The sequence below is a fragment of the Rousettus aegyptiacus genome, unplaced genomic scaffold (assembly GCF_014176215.1).
Source record: "Rousettus aegyptiacus isolate mRouAeg1 unplaced genomic scaffold, mRouAeg1.p scaffold_m13_p_12, whole genome shotgun sequence".
NCBI lineage: Eukaryota > Metazoa > Chordata > Mammalia > Chiroptera > Pteropodidae > Rousettus > Rousettus aegyptiacus.
In genome coordinates this window covers 18,273,460-18,282,319 of record NW_023416287.1, presented here as the reverse complement: position 1 = coordinate 18,282,319, position 8,860 = coordinate 18,273,460, and positions in this window count along the sequence as shown.

The following is an 8,860-nucleotide window of genomic DNA, read 5'->3' as shown; positions in this document are numbered from 1 at the left end:
TGGCTGAGCCATTGTCGGAACCCAGGCTTGTTTTCCAGCCATACAGGTCCCAGAAAAGTCCATCTGAGTTCCCTAATCCCGAGACAGATGCAAGAAAAACCTTAGAGATAAAAGGAAAGCATTTTCGTTTTTCCAGCTATTTCAAAGTTAGGAATGTTTGAAGGTGACCCAGTATTTCTCAAAATGTCCAGTAGCATTTGCATTAGGATCTGGGGCAGTTTTTTTTTTTTTTTTTTTTTTTTTTTAATGCAGGTTCTTGATACTTACCCTCACTTCATCCCTTGGCGGCTTCCCAACTTTAACTGTTCTTTCTTTCTAAAGCGTGGTAAGATTCTTCTCAATCTGAGTCACCTGGTTGAATTTTAGTTAAATGAAACTGAAGTTCAATCCAGTCTGTACTTGTATGGATTACTATGGAATAATCCATAAATAAGACACAGCCCCTGTTTTCACATCTGATTAAGAAGGTATAAGGGTAAACAGTGCTTCTGTGAGAAATCAGGGAAGGCTTTGGGTGGTCTTGGGAGGATGAATAGAAATGTGTAGGCAGTGAGGGGAGTAGGGGTGAATGTGAGAGGTAGGAATTGGGATAGTATTCCAAGTAGCAAGGACAGAAATAACAAAGGCTTCTGTGTTGCAGGCTTGTTTTAGAGACAATTAGGAGTTTGGTGCGGATACTGAGAAGGGCCTGGGAGTTACAGCAGACAGTTAGGAGCTTTGGAGAAAGAGCTTTGGATGCTAGGTGAAGGAGTTTGGCTTTTGTCCAATGAGCAATGGGGAACTGTAAGAGTTTTAAGCAAGGTACAGACATGGTCTGTTTTGTGTGTTAGATGCTGGTTTCAGTGTAGCAAGTGGTTTGGAAGTGGGGAGACTATAGCCAGAGAGAGCTCTGAAGGAGTTGTGAGTTAATGAGACAGTAGCTGAGGAGATGAAGGCGACAAATTAAAGGACATTTAGAAGGGAGAACTACAAGTGACTATAAATCAGTAGCCAGAATGCTTCCAACTTTTTAAACAAAGCATTTACATTCTTTGTCTACAGGGTGCACTAAGCCCGCCAGTTTTGTTGGAGGAGAGGGTAGGAATAATAGTCTGGTTATTGCCACGACAAAGTTTCCATGATGTCCTTCCTTTGCTTTTGTACCTGAGGGAGAGTCTGAAGCAACAGTTACTGTAATAGGCCCCAGGTGGCAAGAAAAGCCCACTGTGTTAACCAGGAACAAAGAAAGCTATTTCTAATGTAGCATGAAGTTAAAAATCAAAAATCATGACCCAGGGTTTTCTATGCAGGTTCCCCTCTTCCAAGATGGGTGCCAAATGACGTATATCAGATGTCTATTGGTGAGATTTGGGGAGGATTCCAGACCTTAACAGCCTTTTGGTTGAGTCCCCTCACATTGTGGCAGGTAAGGTGTTTTTATTCCCATTTTGTACATGTGGCAACTGAGCTTCAGAAGTTGCTTGACTAGTTCAAGGGGACCAAGTTTGTGGTGGGACTGGAAGTGAGGGGCTTTTGGCCAAGGATCTTTCCAGCCAGGCTTTGCCCTTCCTGCGCCCTCTGCCCGGATGCTTTGTTCCTAAATCTTGCCCTGACTGGCTCCTTCTTGTTATCCAGATGTTTCCTCTTCAGGTGCCATCCTCACCCCATTAGATATATCACATTATCCTGTGTATTTTCTTAATAGCACCAATTATCTGAAATTATACATTGTATTTGGTGTCTCCCTCCACTAGAATGTGAGCGCCATGAAAACAGGGACAGTATCTGTCTTGTTCACCACTTTACCCCCAGCACCTGGAATGGTGCCTGCTACATAGTAGTTGCTCAGTATTTGTTGAGTGGTGGAAATAATCTGGGGAGGGAGGGAGGAATGGAAGGAAAGCAACATTAGGCTAAAATTTAGGATATTTCAGATACTTCCCATAAACTACCTAATTTAATCTCACAGCCTTTTAAGGTAGATAAAGCAGGTTCTCGAATAACTTCCTTTAATTCAGCATTGTTTTATTATAATCATAGAATTTAACTCCTGTTTATATCAATTAGCCTATGATAAAATTGTTTTTGTTATCCATTGTTTCGCTTAAAGTCTCACAAGGTATCCACATTAAGTGAGGACTGTACTATGTATCTCCATAGGATGGATAAGAAAATATGTTAAGTTAGGTCAGGTCAGTGGTTTGTTACTTTTGCAGCCATTAGACACAAACTTTTTGCATAACATGCAGAGAAATTCACAGACCCCCTAGGCCCACTCAGGGATCCCAGGTCAAGGAACTCAGGATTAAAGAACTTGCCTGAGGTCTCTCTGGCCTCAATATTTTGCTGGTTCCTCACTCTGTGGCAAGGACAGATTTAGTGGACTACAGGGAACCAGCCGAAGATTCTGGAGCAAAAGGAGATTATGATGCATTGAGCTTTTGATGTCTCAGACCTGGGTTCAAATCCTCACTCCACCAACTAGTAGTGTGACTGTGGGCAAGGCTTCTCACCTCTCTGAATCTTACTTCCCTCACTTTCAAAATGGAATCTTCTTTTTTCCCCTTAAAATAATCTTTAATGGTTTACCCACTAAATGCCAGACACTTGGCTAATGGCTTTACAGTTATCTCACTTTTCTCCACAATGCTTTGATGTCTGGACTTTTATCATCTCCATTTACGTCTGGGGACTTGGAGGCTAGGCTAGAAGAGGTGTCCTGACTTGTCAAAGATTATGCAGCTTTACACCGTTAGCCATTGGGCTCCCCCACACATGTCTTGGGATGTGCCATGAGCACAGGCTTCCCAAAGTTGACTTTTGAATCCATTGCAGTCTCTGTTCTTGGGGTTTGTGGCAACATTTAAGTCTAAATTGGGTGAAAAAAAGACAAAGAGGGCTGTATCACAGTGTGAATGAAGACCATTCCCTTAACCTTCTATGTCGCCTTTCCCCCGTTGAGGGCTTCTCTCCAAGCCTGGACCTCTTGATTGGAACATCTCTGCCATCCCAAAGTCTGCATTGCACGTGGCCTGCAGTGTGCACGTGCCAGCTGTCTCTTTTTAGCAATGACATCGCCCCTGCTGGTATTGTTTATGAGGCTGTCTCCCCACTTGGCTGAAGGGGTCATTGCTTGGCCACAGAGAGCAGAATTCCTCTGTCTTCCAGCCCCTCGCTCAGGCCTGGCCCAGCAGTGCTGCTCCGGAAATGCCTGTGGAATCAAAGCGAGGACTCTCCCATGTGTTGAGGATTTACTGTGTGCCAGGCCTGTCCTGGACACTTTATATGTGTTATCTCATTTACACCCCCACAGTAATCCTGGGAGGGAGAAGTTACTGTCCCTGTGTTACTGAGAAGAAACAGACTAGGTTGGGCTTTGCCCTAGGCCCACTTGCAATGATTGATAGCAGCAGGACTGACTCCAGGGCCTGTGCTATTATCGTGCTTGAGCTCTCAAAGCTGTGGGCTGATAAAGGGGAGACATACTCCTCAGCCTCCAGAATCCTCAAAGGCTTTCTACTAACAAGCTTTTAATCCAGTTCTCATTCATGAGGAAGCAGACGCCCAAAAAGGAGAGAGGCCTGATATATAGCCCCTCTTCTCCACTTACTACTTTTCCATTTACTTTTGGGCAGGATGGGATCCAATTTTACTTACCATTATACCACCCAGGTAGCCCAGTGCCTGGTCAGCACTCAGTAAATACTTTTAAATTTTATTTATTATGAAAACATTGAGAAAGATAATAAAGATTTAACACCCACATACCGGCCCCTCCTGGTTGGTAAATAAAACCTTGCTAATTAAGTTGAAGGCCCTCCCCAACTACATACACCCAGAAGTAGACTCCCCTGAATTTGCTGTTTATTATTCCTTTGCACTTTTTACTTAGAATTCATAAAATTCAACCTTTTTAAGTATAAAATTCAGTAGTTTTCAATATATTCACAAGATGGTGAAAGCATCACTACTAATTTCAACATTTTCATCACCCCAAAAGAAATCTCATACCCATTAACAGTTACTCATCTATTCTGATGATGAGGATAACTAGTTCTCCAGCTCCTGGTAATACCTCATCTGCTTTCTGTCTCTCTGGGCTAGCCTATTCTGGACATTTAATATAATGGACTCCTATATGTGGCCTTTCATGTCTGGCTTCTGTTACTTACCATGATGTTTTCAGGGTTCATCTATGTTATAGCATATTTCAGTATTTCATTCCTTTTAATGCCTAAATAGTATTGCATTGCATGGACATACCACATTTTGTTCATCCATCCATAAGTTGATGGACATTTGGGTTGTTCCCACTTTTTGCTATTATCAATAATGCTGCTGTGAACATTCATGAACAAGTTTTTGTGTGGTTGTATGTTTTCCGTTCTCTTGGGTATATATATACCTATGAGCAGATTTGTTGGGTCATGTAGTAACTCTAACCTTTTCAGGAACTGCCAGACTGTATTCCAAAGTGGCTGTACTGTTTTACATTCCCACCAGCAATGTATGAGAGTTCTGATTTTTATGTCCTCACCAACACTTGTTGTTGTCCAGCTGTTTAACTGTAACCATCCTAGCGGTGGTACCTCATTATGGTTTCAATTTGCATTTCTCTAATAACTAATGATGTTGAGCATGTTTTCGTGTGCTTATTGGTTATCTGTATACCTCCTTTGGAAATATGTCTATTCGCATCTTTTATTCATTTTAAAATTGGGTTATTTGTCTTTTATTGTTGAGTTATAAGAATTCTTTCTATATTCTGGATACCAGACCCTTATTGGATATATGATTTGCAAATAGTTTCTCTCATTCTCTGGGTCGTTCTTCTGGTTTTTCATAGTGTTCTTCGAAGCACAAATGTTTTAAATTTTGGTGAAGTCCAGTTCATCTAATTTTTTCTTTGTTTGCTTGTGCTTTGAGTGTCATATCTAAGAAACTATTGCTTAATCCAAGACCATGAAGATTTATTTATACCTATATCTTCTAAGAGTTTTATAGTTTCCGCTCTTACGTTTAAACTTTTGATTCATTTTTAGTTAATTTTTTATATATGGTGTCAAGTAGGTCCCTATGCATTTTAATCCTTTTACTAGGTGTGTGTTTTTAAACAATATATGATACTATTTTTCCTGTTTTTTTTTTTTTTAATAGTAGTGTATGTATTCTTGTGCAGCTTGCTTTTCTCACTCCACCTTGTGTTGGGGAGCCCTCCATGATGATGAGGATAACTAGTTCATTTGTTTTCATTGAGCTATAGGCTTCCTCACATAAAAGTACCACAATTCATTTACCTTTTCTCCCGTGAAGATCTGTTGGGTTGTCTCCAGTATGTTGCCATTACAAATGGTAAACTGTCTAACATGTGTCCCTTTGTGTAGGGTGTCGAAGGTCGTGAGCATATTCAGATCTGCTAGAAAATACAAAATTTCTCATCTAGGTGGTTTTACAAATTTGTACTCCTGCCAGCAGTGTGTCGGAATTGCCCTTGCTCCGCATCCTCACCAAGACTCGGTATTGTCAGGCCTTTTTATGGCTGTGAAATATCTCATTGGAGTTTCTCAGATTCATAACAAAGTTTATTTTTCAGTAAATATTTGCATGATTGAGTGGATGGATGCATGAAAATAGAATGGATGCAGGAGGTGACCCTTTGCCTTTGGCTAGAGGGTGGCAGGGCTCTGGGCCTAGGCTGCGCTGGCTGTTTGTAGGGAGGTCCTGGAGCTAGGAAGTGTTGGGTGAGACTGAGAGCACTACATATGGGAGAAGGCACTTGTCACCTGGAAACCAGCGATGGGAGCCTTTCCCCAAGGAGAGGCTGTAGTCCTGCCCTTCCATCTCTCTGTTCTTTCACCAAGAAGGGAGGGGCTGGAGAGTGAGAAGCCAGAAAGGAATTGTGTAAGAGTGAGAACGGGGTCCCACAGTCTTAAGAATGACTCTGTTTTAGGACCTTCTCACAATCTTCATATCGGTGGCATATATTTTTTCCTTGTTTATTCCACTGAGTTTGAGGATGATAATGCTCATAAGAAAAAGAATAGTAATGATCATGCATTGAACACTTATGTGTGAAGCATTGTGCTTTTTCTTTTTTACAAGTATTATTTGATTCTCTATGGAGTGGGTGCTATTATATTAATCATGCTTTACAAATGAGGAAGAGAGTAACTGAGGGATTGTACTCAAGCTGTCTGACTCCAAAACTCTTAAGCACTGTGCTATACTATTAGCTTGGGTCAGCTTAACCCAAGAAAGCAAAGAAAGAAGAGGCTTGTCTATGCTTGGGTGGATGAGACGCATGAGTCACAATACTCACCGGGACTGGCATCAGGGAGCAGAGGTCCCTGCAAAAGATGGTTCTTGAGCAGCAGGTGCCTCCACCCCAGTGGACATGGCCCATTCAGCAGGCACTCATGGGCACCTCTTCTGCGCCAAGCCGTGTGCTAGCTGCTCAGCATGCAGAGTACGAGCTGTCTGTTCCTGGGTCTCAAGAAAGACTTAGTCCTGTGTGGTGAGGGGAGAGACATGATAAATAAACCTACCAATAAATGTAAAAAATTTAAAATTAGGATATGTGATACCAAGGGGGAAGTGATAACATTTATAGAGGGGACCTAATTTAGCAAGTATAGTCAAGGGAGGCCTGTTGGAGGAAGTGACATTTGAGCCGAGACTTGAAGGACAGGAGGGAGGCAGCCACCATGTAGTTTGAAGAAGGAATATTCCAGGTAGAAGGAATAGCAGAGGCAAAATCCCTGAGGCAGGAAGGAGTTTGGTGTAGTTTGCAAACTCTCAGAAGACTGGTATGTCTGGAGCAGAATGAGTAAGAGGGTGGAGCTGCCAGAGATAAGACTGGGGAGTTGGCAGGGCCTCCAGGCCAGAGTGAATGGACTGGACTATAGTCTACAAGGCTGAATAAAGTCTAGGGACTCCAGAGAAAGTCTTTTCTTGCTTGTCTCTAAAGATTATAGGTTGGCTTACCTTGGAGTGACTGAATCATCGTACCAGGTCTGGAAAAGAGGGTAGAGTTCTTGGCATCTGTCCCTAGAATTTCGAAGGTGTGGTCGACCTTAGCCTCTCAGGACACAGGTGATAAGACAGCACCTCAAACTGAGGGCTGTCCAGATGTCCTTCAACAGGTAAAGGGTTAAACAAACTGTGGTACATCCATAATATGGAATACTGCTCACAACAAAAAGGAACAAACTATTGATGTAAGCAACAACTTAAATAATCTTCAGGGAATTATGCTGAGTGAAAAAAAGCCAATCTTAGAAGATTGCATACTGTATGATTTCATTTATATAACATTTTCGAGTTGACAATTTTAGAAATGGAGGGCAGAGTAGAGGTTGCCAGAGTTTAAAGGTGGGATGTTGCTGGAACTATTCAGTATCTAGACTATGGTGGTGGATTCAGGAACCTATACAAGTGATAACATTGTATAGAACCTAACTCACACACACACGAGCATATGTATACATTGACTCTGTATAATTACTCAATGAAATTAGGTTATGTCCACTTTATGATGGAAATTGAAGCTCCAAGAAAAAAAGAGACCTGCTCAAGGTCACATAGCAAGTAAGGGACAGGGCTAGACAGTCCGACTCTGGAGCCAGTGCTATCAGATCCTCTTCTGCCATCTCTTCCCCAGACCTCCTATTTTTGGCTTCCTTTCTCCTCTGTACACCGTCCTCCCGGGCCCACTGCCTGCTACTGTTACTGCCTCCCCCACAACCCCCACTTCAGCTCCCCTGGCTTGCTCATGTTCTTGGCCCACCCCTTTCATTCATATTTTCAGCATAGTTTGGAGCTAGGGTTGGGCCTGACTATCTGGATAGTGACCCCTAGGGGGACATCTGGTACTCTAGGGTGTCGTTCAGCCCTTCCTGTCCCACCTAGCCGCCTGGCGAAGGGAATCTTGGAGGGGCTCACCACCTGGTCCCCTGACCTACCTGCCATGGACAGAATGTGTGTGGCACGTGCAATACAGAGGATAGAGCCAGCAGGATGCCCTTACCCAGCAGAGAGGCCAGCATGCCTGGGGGTGGAGGCAGCACTGGGCCTTTCAGGGCTGTGTAGTTCTGGAAGCTGATATGAGCAGCAGCAACTGCTGGCATTATCTGGGTTCTAAGAATAGCTTGAGCTAAAGAGTTGGGGCTGGGGCCAGGGAAGAGGGCAAGAGCCTGTTTCCACTGGTCCCTCTGCCCCTACTGCTTGGCCTAGAATCTAGGAAGCCTCCCTCTGGCTTACCGTTTGCCCTGGAGTGGTTTTCATGGACACCTCTTGTCCACTATTGGGCTGGAGGAAAGAAGTTGTCTTGGGGACGTAGACCTAGGGCTAAGGGCAGTGAGCCCATACCCTGAGCACCGGCCCTCAGAGACATGGAGTAGGGACTTGCTTTTTTAAGGATCATTTTGAGAGTGACCCTTATTCAATTAGCCAACACTTAAGATACAGGTAATGCATACACATGATTCAAATTCAAAGGTATAAAAGGGTATGCAAGGACAAGTCAGTCTCCCTCCTCTCCCTAGCCCCAGCCACCTGTTTACCTCTGCAGAGGCAACGAATCTTACCAGCTTCTTGTTGCTACTAACTCTTCTTTCCCCCCATGTTTATATCAGTGATATCCCGTACATTCTTCTCCTCACTTTTTTCACTTAATGATATATCTTGGAAATTACAGTAATTTATTGAGTCTTTCTTATGTGCCAGGCGCTATTCTAAATACCTCAAACGTGTTAACTCATATAATTTTCATCAGAATCCTATGTGGTAGGTGCTCTTTACGAATCTCCATTGTTAAGAGGTTAAGTGATTTTCCAAGATTTCACAGCTGGTAAATGGCAGGGCCAAGATTCAATCCAGCAGT